This window comes from Bos taurus, chromosome 17 (genome assembly GCF_002263795.3).
Source record: "Bos taurus isolate L1 Dominette 01449 registration number 42190680 breed Hereford chromosome 17, ARS-UCD2.0, whole genome shotgun sequence".
NCBI classification, from domain to species: Eukaryota; Metazoa; Chordata; class Mammalia; order Artiodactyla; family Bovidae; genus Bos; species Bos taurus.
This window is the reverse complement of record NC_037344.1, coordinates 28598480-28611970: the sequence shown is the minus strand read 5'-3', so window position 1 is coordinate 28611970 and position 13491 is coordinate 28598480. Positions and strand designations below refer to the sequence as shown.

Below are 13491 nucleotides of genomic sequence, written 5' to 3'. Positions count from 1 at the left end.
CAGTAACTATTTTATCCTTTAGTCCTATGTATGTACATATGCAGTAATTCTCATGGAGAAAAAAGTCTTTGGAGAGCAGTGGATTAAAATATCAGAATATTAAGTAGAGATTTTAAAGAGTGACAATTATAATTATTATGAATTCTTTCATGTGTGTGGAAGAAGCTAGTATTGAAAGCATCTGAAAGCATACCCATGAAATAAATATTTGCTATCTGTAGATCATATATTAAAACTATATTTGTAAACTTATTTATAAATATATATGTTTAAAGCGTATTTTCATTGTCTAGTTTTTCAGTAACCCACTTTGTCATATAAGTGTGAGAGAGAATAAATTAAAATAATTTAGCCACAGGAAATGTTTTTAGCCTGTTAGATTTACTTTATTTATGAGACTTTAAGATAGTTCAGTGTTGCTTCTTAAAGATAAACCCAATAAAATTAAATCTTGAAAGCCATCACATTTAACAATAAACCAGTGATTAACTGATAAGTTCGCAAAGATGGTGAAATAATGATCTTTTCTTCTGTTCCTTTCACCTCTATTCTCTTCTAAAATAAATCATTTCCAGACTGTCAACAAGCATGAGAAATTTCTAACTAAAGACCTTTCTCTCTCGAAGACACTGAAAAGAGGCTTAAAGTGAAAAGTGCCATAACTACAATAGTAAGTGCATTCTAGCAAGAATAAATAAAAATTGCAAAGCTTGACAGTGAAGAGAACAGAGGGGAATTCAAGTGACTAAACCTCAAATAAAGGATTATCCTTGTTTGTGAGGAATCTGTTCCAGTAAGAAATTGATCTAGAAACCTCTGTGTACAAAAAGAGCTGGGCAGTTTTCTGAGCTGTAGGGAAACTGCCACTGAGACCAGTCATCCTAACTGGACAGTGATCTGCCTACAAGTCTTCAGGTCCCAGCAATAGACATCTGCCTTGGCCTTGACAGTTATTAGGCCTTAGGTCTATTTATTTAGACAGCAGCTGTCCTAAATCAATGACACTCGCACAGTGATTAAAATAAATTTGGTACTATATTTTTACAGCTCTATTAACTTTACCATTTGACTTTCTGTTTTGTAAAAGGGGGAAAATGAAAATTGAGAACTGTGCATATACTGTTTAAGTGCATGCCAACCAGATTAAAATCCCATCAGCAGATGTAGAGATAACTGAACCAAAGTGACAGATTTAACACTGCTGTCTGTTTATGTGTCAGATACAGTTAAATGTTTTGCTGAATTCTTAAAATGGTTTGGCTCTGTAGTATCTAGCATAATCAACACTGAAAACTGGAGCACGATTTTGTCTTACTATGTGGAAAAGGCTATGTGCGCTTGAGGATCAAGAAAATTGCTATTGAAAGTGGTATGTTAAAAAAATGGGTTTGATTAATGAAAACAAAGTTGGCTATTTGAATATATTTGTTAGGAGGAAATGAAATCATTAATTCATTTATTTACCAGACTTTCGCTGAGTACTCTTTATGGGTCAGATTCTGTTAGGGGCGGAAGGAACAAAGTCAAATAACGTGTAGTTTCTGCCCTTTTGGAGCTTTTGCTACAGTGACATGTATCCACTTTTTCAAAATGTTTTGTTAATTTAGTTAATATTGATTGGATTTCTTAAAAACAAGTTTTCTCTGAATTTTTTTTTTTTTTTTTTGGTATATGTTTTCTTTATATCTACTTTAAATATCTCTTCTTCTGCTTTGGAATAAAAATAGAGCGAAACAACAGAACAGAAAATAAAACAACAAACAACACCAAGCCAAGCTACTACACTGAGAGTCTACAAAGTAAGGAATCCCGCTAGCTCTGAAAGGAAGAAAAACTTTTTTCTTCTATATTAAAGACTGTACTGTACCTTTTCTTTGAGGATGGTTCTTTATGTTAGAAGTTCATTGATATATGAGTGTCACCTGCAGAATCTGCTGTATTGTTTAATGCATTTCACATTTTTAGCTGTAGGTGTATACAGTTTTTACAGGCTTCCAAGGTGACTCAGTGGTAAAGTGTCTACCTACCAATGCAGGAGATGTGGGTTTGGTCCTTGAGTGGAGAAGATCCCCTGGAGGAAGAAATGGCAACCCACTCCAGTGTCCATGCCTGGGAAATCCCATGGATAGAGGTGCCTGGCAGTCTACAGTTCATAGGGTCGCAAAGGAGTGAGATATGACTCAGTGATTAAACAACAACAATACAGTTTAGTAGGACACTATTATGCAGGTTTAAATAAGAAGAATCTGATGTCTTTATGAGAACCATTACAATCCTTCCCAAATTATAAACACTACTTTTTGAGGAAAGAAAATAGGCTATTAAACTGCACTGAAATCATAATGTCAACTTTCAACTTTGCTGGCTTGGGTTTACCTGTATTTAGTTTTATGAGTTCTACTCTGATCGAATACCCCTGATATCATATATGGGGTTTGACAAATAAGAGGATTCACAGGCTAATTCGGTTATTCAACAAATATTTTGTGAGCATTTACCATGTACAGGGTGTTATTCTTGTGACTGGGGTTATATGTGTGAACAGGAGTCTAAGCTCTTTTCTTCAATGAGCTCATATTCCAGGGAAAGTCCTGATTAGCAAAGAGTTCAGGTGGAGAAATTCCTAATGATTCTGTCCCACAGAATGAGTTATCTGTCTTCAGGAAATAAAACACTGCAGTGTAGGACTTAGTATCTCATACATTTACTCTTTTAACGTATGCTTAGGGTGCACTCCAGTATTCTTGCCTGGAGAATCCCAGGGACGGGGGAGCCTGATGGGCTGCTGTCTATGGGGTCACAGAGTCGGACACGACTGAAGCGACTTAGCAGCAGCAGCACAGTGCACCTACTGTGTCCAAGGCTATATTCTAGGCATTGGATCCTCTCTTAATATTCAGATTTAGGAGATCTTGAATGTCTCCTATGAACTTGTATTTTTATAATTACCTTACAATCATACAGTTTTTTTAAATGACCACTTTAATCAGTTCATTTTGAATGTAAATAATCTTAGCTAGGATTGTAGTAAGAGCTATGTGGCAGAAAATTCTTAGTGGGAAGCAACAGCTAGTACACTATGATGATGCCTTCTATTATATGTTGCTAATTGATAAAAAAAAAAACAAAAAACTGTTGTATGTATTTTTCTTTTTTAGCCATGCCACTTGGCTTGCAGGATCTTAGTTCCCTAACCAGGGATCGAACCCTGGGCTCCTGGCAGTAGAAGCATGGAGTCCAAACCACACTGGGCTGCCAGGAAATTCCTTATTGTAATCTTAATCAAGCAAAGTTGATGGCCAATATGGTGTTTCAGGGGGAATACTGAAGATCTTTACTGATTTTCTTGCTGAAATGATAATTCCCTCCTTAAAAAGAAACTGTAGGAATGCCTCAGTTTGCATCTCTGGTTCTACTCAGATGCTTAAACAAGGAATTCCTTGAAATTACAGAAACGGTCACCATAAACCTTGAAGAGATTGGCCTGAAATATTTTTGAGGACCAGATTTTAATGTGGTTTCTGAATCAAGTTTAAATTTTTCCAATTAAAAAAATCAATCAATGAGAAGTTAAGTAGGAAAAACTAGGGTTTGAGAGGGTAGGTGGCAAGCTGATGATGTTGAGGTTTGGGATATCAAGGGAATGCCTTTGTGATAGCGTATAAGTAGTACATTGGTTCCCTCTTCCAGCTAGTAGATGGAATCTTTTGCTTCACCACTCAGAGCAAAATTTAAAGAATTTAGCAGCAGAATATCTAAATATTGGGAGGTAGCACAAGGGACGAGGGGGGAAGAGCACAGAAATGCTACCTCAATCTATAAGTGTCTTCACAATTTTTCTTAGAATCTTGCCTTCTGCCTAATATAACAGGAAGATCACATGGAAGAGTCACTTTGGGAATCGAGAAAGATGATACTGTGAACAATTAAGGATGTTAAATCAACCAGTCATGTGGTTTTCTCTGTGAATAGATACTTCAGTTCAGTTGCTCAGTCATGTCCGACTCTTTGCGACCCCATGGACTGCAGTATGCCAGGCCTCCCTGTCCATCACCAACTCGGGGAGTTTACTCAAACTCATGTCCATCGAGTTGGTGATGCCATCCAACCATCTCATACTCTGTCATCCTCTTCTCCTCCTACCTTCAATTTTTCCCAGCATCAGGGTCTTTTCCAATGAGTCAGTTCTATCACATCGGGTGGCCAAAGTATTGGAGCTTCAGCTTCAGCATCAGTCCTTCCAACGAATATTCAGGATTGATATTTGCATGAAATCTTTCCCCGCATCAGGGTCTTTTCCAACGAGTTATTTCTTTGCATCCGGTGGCCAAAGTATTGGAATTTCAGTATCAGTCCTTCCAATGAATATTCAGGACCGATTTCCTTTAGGATTGAGTGGTTGGATCTCCTTGCAGTCCAAGGGACTCTCAAGAGTTTTCTCCAACATCACGGTTCAAAAGCATCAATTCTTCGGCGATCAGCTTTCTTTATGGTCCAACTCTCACTTGCATACATGACTACTGGAAAAACCATAGTTTTGACTAGACGGACCTTTGTTGGCAAAGTAATGTTTCTGCTTTTAGTATGCTGTCTAGGTTGGTCATAGCTTTTCTTCCAAGGAGCAAACATCTTTCAATTTCATGGCTGCAGTCACCATCTGCAGTGATTTTGGAGCTCAAAAATAGAAAGTCTTTCACTGTTTCCATTGTTTCCCCATCTATTTGCCATGAAGTGAAGCGACCAGATCCCATGATCTTAGTTTTCTGAATGTTGAGTTTTAAGCCAGTTTTTTCTCTCTCTTCTCTCATTTTCATCAAGAGGCTCTTTAGTTCTTCTTCTCTTTTGCCATAAGGGTGGTGTCATTTGCATACCTGAAGTTATTGATATTTCTCCCAGCAATCTTGATTCCAGCTTATGCTTCATCCAGGCTGGCATTTTGCATGATGTACTCTGCACAGAAGTTAGATAAGCAGGGTGACAACATACAGCCTTGACATACTCCTTTCCCGATTTGAAACCATGTTATTCCAAATGATGTTTGGGACAACATTGTTCCAAACAATGTTCTGTTGTTCCATGTCCAGTTCTAACTGTTGCTTCTTGACCTGCATACAGATTTCTCAGAAGGCAGGTAAGGTGGGCTGATATTCCCATCTCCTGAAGAATTTCCCATACTTGTTGTGATCCATACAGTCAAAGGCTTTGGCGTAGGCAATAAAGCAGAAGTGCGTTTTTTCAGGAAAACTCTCTTGCTTTTTTGATGATCCACTAGATGTTGGCAATTTGAGCTCTGGTTCCTCTGCCTTTTCTAAATCCAGCTTGAACATCTGGAAGTTCACAGTTCACATACTGTTGAAGCCTGGCTTGGAGAATTTTGAGCATTACTTTGCTAGCGTGTAAGATGAGTGCAATTGTGTGGTACTTTGAACATTCTTTGGCATTGCCTTTCTTTGGGATTGGAATGAAAACTGACCTTTTCCAGTCCTGTGGCCACTGCTGAGTTTTCCAAATTCTCTGGCATATTGAGTGTAGCACTTTAAGAGCATCATCTTTTAGGATTTGAAATAGCTCAACTGGAATTCCATCACCTCCACTAGCTTTGTTTGTAGTGATGGTATGATCTTAGCCACAGTCAGCTCCCAGTCTTGTTTTTGCTGACTGTGTAGTGCTTCTCCATCTTCAACTGCCAAGGATATATATAATCAGTCTGATTTCAGTATTGATCATCTGGTGACGTTCATTTGTAGAGTCGTCTCTTGTGTTGTTGGAAGACGGTGTTTGCTGTGACCAGTGTGTTCTCTTGGCTAAACTCTGTTAGTCTTTGCCTTGCTTCATTTTGTATTCCAAGGCCAATCTTGCCTGTTATTCCAGGTATCTCTTGACTTCCTGCTTTTGCATTTCAGTCCTCTATGATGAAAAGGATGTCTTATTTGGTGCTAGTTCTAGAAGGTTTGGTAGGTCATCGTAGAACTGTTCAACTTCAGCTTCTTTGGCATTTGTGGTTAGGCCATAGACTTGAATTACCGTGATACTGAATGGTTTCCCTTGGAAATGAACAGAAATCTTTCTGTCATTTTTGAGATTGTACCCAGGTACTGCATTTTGGATTCTTTTGTTGACTATGAGTGCTATTCCATTTCTTCTAAGGGATTCTTGCCCACATTAATAGATATAATGGTCATCTGGATTAAATTCACCCATTCCAGCCCATTTTAGTTTACCAGTTCCTAAAATGTCGATGTTCACTGTTGCCAGTCTCTTGTTCGACCACTTCAGCTTCTAAGATACTTCAGTATATTCATTTATTATTTGGCCTAATGCTCATTAGTCATTCTACAAATGTTCAGTATTGTTAAGTGTTAAATGTGCCAGACAATGGCAACAACCTGGTGTACAGGGTAGACTTCCTCTTTGACCTCTTAGAATTATATTTTTCTCATACAGAAAGGAATAACAGATAATAAAAAGTTTATTCAGCTGAACAGTGGTTTACTGGTATAGTCTGAGTTCTAAACATTAATTTGTTTTTCTGTAATACTTTCAGAAGTATTACATCCTGTTCTTCTCTTAGTAAATGGTAAAGAGTCTCTTCTATGAATGTAGCTAAAATGTCAGCTCTGTGAGGACAGGGACTGTTTTGTTGACACCATCTGCCCAGTTCCTTGAAAAGATCTGTTGCATGGGAGGCACTTATTAAATACTCACTGTATGACAATCAGGAGCTTGATAAAGTCAGGAATTAATTTAAGCTTCTTGATACAGAAGCAGGTGGAATGAGAAAAATAATGGTATTCTATTTGGATCCTAGGGGCTTCCCCAGTGGCTCAGTGGTAAAAATCCACTTGCAGTGCAAGAGACGTGGGTTTGATCCCTGGGTCAGGAAGATCTCCTGAAGAAGGAAATGGCCACCCACTCCAGCCTTCTTGCCTGGGAAATCCTATGGACAGAGAAGCCTGGTAGTCTACAGTCCCTGGAGTTGCAGAGTCAGACAAAACTGAATAACTCAACAACAATTTAGATCCTAAGATTTGTTGGTGTTCAGTGGGCTCAGATCTTTATAAAAAATATATATTTTAAAATGACTTTTGGAAAAATGACATCCCAAACACTTAATGCTTGGTTCTTATGGTAACACTTCTCATCTTCAAATGTATCAAGAAATTACAGTCATAATGGAGAACTTACAGAAATTTTTGTTTTGAAAGGAAGTCAGACAAGTTACTTGAGATTATCCTAGCAGAAGAATAATGTATTGAATTCCAATAATTTCACAGTGGACCCTTTATCCTAAATGTTCTCCTTAAAAACAATTCTGAACGGCAGAGAACTATTGGCAGCTCTATGGAGTTACAATAGAGCCAATTCCAGAGGGGTAAAATTCCTCACATACTTTTTTCTCCAGATGCAAAATAGACTGTCAAGGGGAATCACTATGACCAGCGGATTGTGTTTATCAGACACCATAGATTTTGGTTTGTGGATCTCTTCATAGAAATTGTCAGTTGTTCTGTGGACAACATTGTTACAGCAGTTCCCTGAAGAGTTTTTTTTTTTTTTTAATTGAATTGTCTTGATCTCTGAGGGAATGGAGTTGGAAAGCAGAGAAGATAATTTGGCTCTTGACTATCACTGTTTTCCAAATGGGTAATTTTTAAAATAGGATTGTCAGTGATTCTGGCTGACTTAAGTTAATATTAGATTCTTCATTAAGGGTTGACAGGAACTATCTGGGAACAAAGGAAGGAAGCCTATGGAGAGATAATCTGTGTTAAAAAGGAATCCAATATTCTCTATTTGGGACATGGATTGTTTCCAAAGCCTAACTCTGTTTTGCCTTATCCCTGTTAAAAGATTATATTAATACGCATTAATGAGATGAACCATTTAAAAAGGTAAAAATTGATGTCAGTAGAAAATTACTAAAAATTACAAAACTGATAAAATAGTTGTTGATGAATGCATTATAATAGCCAATATAATAAATATAATCAGTTTCTGAAATAGTGACAAAGAATGAAATGACTAACTCAAACAGGTAGGGGCATATAAAATCCATTAGAAGTTATCTTCGTGATTCAGGTTAGGTTCATTAGGGTATGGTGACTGCTATAGATCTCCATAAAGATAGGGCTAATGAGCAAACAAAGTAGTTTTCCTTACTTTTCCTTAGAACTCCAAGCATGAAGTACCAATACCTAGGTCTTCAGTATCATTGTGCCCTTATAAAGATTAGCTGTTTGTACAATATGATCTGAAATTTTATATACTAGTGAAAGTGAAAGTGTTAGTTGCTCAGTGGTCCCCTGACTCTTTGCGGCCCCATGGACTATAGCCCACCATGAAATTTTCATGGAAATTTCCATGGAATTTTCCAGGCATGAATACTGGAGTGGGTTGCCATTCCCTTCACCAGAAGATTTTCCCGACCCAGGGATCAAACCTGGGTCTCCTACACTGCAGGCAGATTCTTTATCATCTGAGCCACCAGAGAAGCCAATAACAGACATAAATATTTTCAACTCTTTATAAATAATAAAACTGTGAATGGGGTGAATACTCAATGGCATTACTAATGGGTTTTCAACTTAGGAGCCATGAGTTACAAGCTTGCCTTATAAAAAGCATATCATTTTTGTCTAATTTAAACTTAGGTTCTATTTGTTTAATACATTAATTCTGCCAGTTGAAAATTATTGCTTTTTTGATTATTAACTCCAAACTATGAAAGAAAGATCTGAGTTTACAATTTAAAATCAGCGCTACCTGGAAACAGTGGAATGGGATTCTATTTCTTCCTTGGGAATATTTTCCACCTGGTATGGATAAAATGAATTCATATGCAATTCATGGATCAGGGATTAGAAGATTCAATACCACGTGAAGAAATTGAGGATGGACAAGGCCTAACTTGTGAGTATGCAAATAATTTGATTATGTATTTACTTTCAGATTTTATCTTTAATGAATTGTGAGAGGGCGATACGAGCTTTAACTACAACTCCTTAAGTTCTTTTTTAATATGCCAGAAGGATTTTCATTGCATTTCTGGTGATTAAAATAAGTAGCTCTATTCACATATACTGAGATTTTTTCCAAATTTATTTAAAAACACTTTCTGGTTTATACTATGAGAGCTAATTGGAACTAAAAATGCCAAGGAACAATTTTAAATTATTTAGGCTCTCTAAATTATAGAATTAAATCTAACAAGTAACCTTTATGTTTTATATTATTTTATGTTTTATAATATATTTATAAACATATGTAATATGTTTATATTATTTTCTCAACCCTCCACAAGGGAAGCCCAACCCTTCATAACTCCAACCCAATTCTAAATATGGTTTACTTTTTGCAAATATTCCCTGTGTATTATATTTTATAGATATTTGAAATTTTTGGTTTGATACCTCCTCATTTCAGATGCTACACATTTTAGGGGAAAGATGCTTTAAACATTCATCATTTTTTCACAGTGCCTAAAAGTTAAAAACTACACATACATGTAGAATTATAAATATTCAAGTATGTGTAATATAATGTATATATATCTTTTTGTGTTCTTTATGTATAACACAATTGAATTATTTTTAACATTTTTGCTTGACCTGCTTTTTATACTCTTTAACAACTCCATTATTTGCTTCAACTCCCACCTAATTGGAAATGAATCTACATAGCAGTCTCTTCCTTCAGGCTGTGCTAGGCACTCTACAGGACTGTATGATTTCTGTTTGCTTTTATGAATGATAATAGTGACATTGCCACTGGTAGTAAAAGCTTGCATACTTTGATAATACATAGGTAAAGCTCATTCTACAGGAGTGTTGTATGAATTAAACTATTGGATTGGCCAAAAAGTCCATTCGAGTTTTCCATACAGTATGAAAAACCTGAATAAAGTTTTTGGCCAACCCAATGCTTAATCAGTATACAATATGTCTGTGTGAGTTGAGTGAACGTGCTTTGTAGTAACCAGGTATTCACAGAAACTGCCAATAAGACATGAGAGGAGATTGTCTTTAATCCGTTGTATATTCTTGCCTCCTTTGTCAAAGATAAGGTGTCCATATGTGCGTGGATTTATCTCTGGGCTTTCTATTTTGTTCCATTGATCTATATTTCTGTCTTTGTGCCAGTACCATACTGTCTTGATGACTGTGGCTTTGTAGTAGAGCCTGAAGTCAGGTAGGCTGATTCCTCCAGTTCCATTCTTCTTTCTCAAGATAGCTTTGGCTAATCGAGGTTTTTTGTATTTTCATACAAATTGTGAAATTATTTGTTCTAGCTCTGTGAAGAATACCGTTGGTAGCTTGATAGGGATTGCATTGAATCTATAAATTGCTTTGGGTAGTATACTCATTTTCACTATATTGATTCTTCCAATCTATGAACATGGTATATTTCTCCATCTATTAGCGTCCTCTTTGATTTCTTTCACGAGTGTTTTATAGTTTTCTATATATAGGTCTTTAGTTTCTTTAGGTAGATATATTCCTAAGTATTTTATTCTTTCCATTGCAATGGTGAATGGAATTGTTTCCTTAATTTCTCTTTCTGTTTTCTCATTATTAGTGTATAGGAATGCAAGGGATTTCTGTGTGTTGATTTTATATCCTGCAACTGTAGTATAATCATTGATTAGTTCTAGTAATTTTCTGGTGGAGTCTTTAGGGTTTTCTATGTAGAGGATCATGTCATCTGCAAACAGTGAGAGTTTTACTTCTTTTCCAGTTTGGATTCCTTTTATTTCTTTTTCTGCTTTGATTGCTGTGGCCAAAACTTCCAAAACTATGTTGAATAGTAATGGTGAAAGTGGGCACCCTTGTCTTGTTCCTGACTTTAGAGGAAATGCTTTCAATTTCTCACCATTGAGGATAATGTTTGCTGTGGGTTTGTCATATATAGCTTTTATTATGTTGAGGTATGTTCCTTCTATTCCTGCTTTCTGGAGGGTTTTTATCATAAATGGATGTTGAATTTTGTCAAAGGCTTTCTCTGCGTCTATTGAGATAATCATATGGTTTTTATTTTTCAATTTGTTAATGTGGAGTATTACATTGATTGATTTGCGGATATTGAAGAATCCTTGCATCCCTGGGATAAAGCCCACTTGGTCATGGTGTATGATCTTTTTAATGCGTTGTTGGATTCTGATTGCTAGAATTTTGTTAAGGATTTTTGCATCTATGTTCATTAGTGATATTGGCCTGTAGTTTTCTTTTTTTGTGGGATCTTTGTCAGGTTTTGGTATTAGGGTGATGGTGGCCTCATAGAATGAGTTTGGAAGTTTACCTTCCTCTGCAATTTTCTGGAAGAGTTTGAGCAGGATAGGTGTTAGCTCTTCTCTAAATTTTTGGTAGAATTCAGCTGTGAAGCCGTCTGGACCTGGGCTTTTGTTTGCTGGAAGATTTTTGATTATAGTTTCAATTTCTGTGCTTGTGATGGGTCTGTTAAAATTTTCTATTTCTTCCTGGTCCAGTTTTGGAAAGTTGTACTTTTCTAAGAATTTGTCCATTTCTTCCACGTTGTCCATTTTATTGGCATATAATTGTTGATAGTAGTCTCTTATGATCCTTTGTATTTCTGAAAGACATGAGAGGATACCTTTGTTGTTGCATGGTAAACCTCAGATTCAGGCCATTCTGACATATCTTAAAATGTGAATTGAACAAACTGATTATATAAAATTTTTTAGGTGAGATTTGAATTTAAAAAAAAGTATGTACATAATCATTAGTTAGTATAGAAATAATGATTTCTTACTCCTCAATGAATACTGTAGCAAGTTCTGTACATGTATACATGAGAAAAATATTTTAAAAAGATCTAATTCATTATTATATCATTTAAAAATAATATAACCAATATATTAATGAACAGTTTTAAAATAAATTTATTTATTTTAATTGGAAGCTAATTACTTTACAATATTTTAGTGGTTTTTGCCATACATGGACATGAATCAGTGATAGGTGTACATGTGTCCCCCATCCTGAACCCCGCTCCCACCTCCCTCCCCATCCCGAACCCCGCTCCCACCTCCCTCCCCATCCCATCCCTCAGTGTTGTCCCAGTGCACCGGCTTTGAGTGCCCTCTCTCATGAATTGAACTTGGACTGGTGGTTTTGTGTGCATTTTTCTTTAAATTTTATTTAATGAATAATAAAAACATGGTGGTGTCTTTAATACTTAAAATTTGACCTTTTCTTTTCTATGTGACCTGAAGCCATCACCTTGAGTATTTTAAAACTTTCAACCTGAAGTGGATTATGGGAGATGACTGGGGAGCAGCCAGACTTGGAGCTGTGGAAAGAGCTTTCCTGTGATCCTTTACCTTCTGACAACACAGGTTATAACTCATGAAGAAAGGCACTTAACACTCCATGTACCACCACCTTCTGGCCTCAGCTGGACAGCTGAAGTAAAATCATTGTCTGCTACCACTGTAGATGTTCCAACAACATGCCAGAAATAAATCATTTAATTGAACAAGGCTTTTATGCTTTATCTTTTACTAATAATGATTTTTTTAAAAAAATGATAAGAGAAAATAATTGTTTGGATGTTTCTTTCCCATCAACTCATCCTTCATGGCAAGTTTTCTGTTCCCTGAAATAGAGCTTTTGAAAATTAAGACAGATTATGATATGTTTCTGTTAAAATGCCAGTCATACATTGCATAGTGCTGAGACCTGAAGTAGAAAAATGAACTGCTGCAAATTTTGCCCTTAAGGAAAATAGTGCTTTTCTCAGTGCTTTGAAAATACTTCTCATTGTTACACTTTAATATATTATTTATTTTCTAAATATGGCAATTTTCTTGTAGGGATGGCATTGCAGGTCATCTGTCAGAATAAATGCTAACCTAGCCTAAAATACTCTGAGAAATATTGGTTTAGTGGACTCGAGTAAGTCCACTAGTCATTACATTATTAAATTATTGGGCACTTGTTGGATTCAGAAATGTTTTGTATGTTAAAAGTATATCTTTCTGTAGCATCCAGCACTTTCACTGAGTCTCTGAGGAATCAGTTTATTTATGGTGGCAACAATAGTTGATTTTGAGACCTTAAGCTTAAAGATAAACTATTTCTTTTCTGCATCAGCCTTTGAACTTGGGTGTCATGGAAAAGTAGAACAGGATAATAGTACCACGCAGTGGCCCATGTAACTGGTGGGCAGAGATTCTTTGTTGCCCTGGAGAGAAGAGGAATCCGATCCTAAAAAATTTGCCTATCCTCTCGTTTGCCTCTCTAAAAACAGTTTGGAGTTATTTATAAATTAAATCCTTGTTTAGTTGAAACTTGTTCTAAATAACACAGTGTAGTTCTAATCTTGTGGCAACTTCATAGTCCGTTCTGGGGATTACAAAAGTGAATATTCTTGACAATATTGAGGACAATTCTTAACAAAAATGAGGACAATAACAAGCAAAAAAACTCGAAGAAATTTAATGAATAACAACTTCACTTGGAAACTTAAATGTAG

At 36.2% G+C, this 13491-nt stretch overlaps 1 long non-coding RNA gene across 2 annotated transcripts; it reads left to right on the top strand.

The window, feature by feature from the left end:
* Nucleotides 1–5985: 5985 nt before the first annotated feature.
* LOC112441996 (uncharacterized) lies at nt 5986–12495 on the top strand. 2 transcript variants are annotated; one of them, XR_003029952.2, is made up of 3 exons: nt 5986–6092; nt 8729–8910; nt 12230–12495. It is a non-coding gene; the product is annotated as an uncharacterized lncRNA (long non-coding RNA). The 2 variants fall into 2 exon arrangements; XR_009491016.1 differs by having other exon boundaries at nt 5987–6092; nt 8733–8910.
* Nucleotides 12496–13491: the final 996 nt, after the last annotated feature.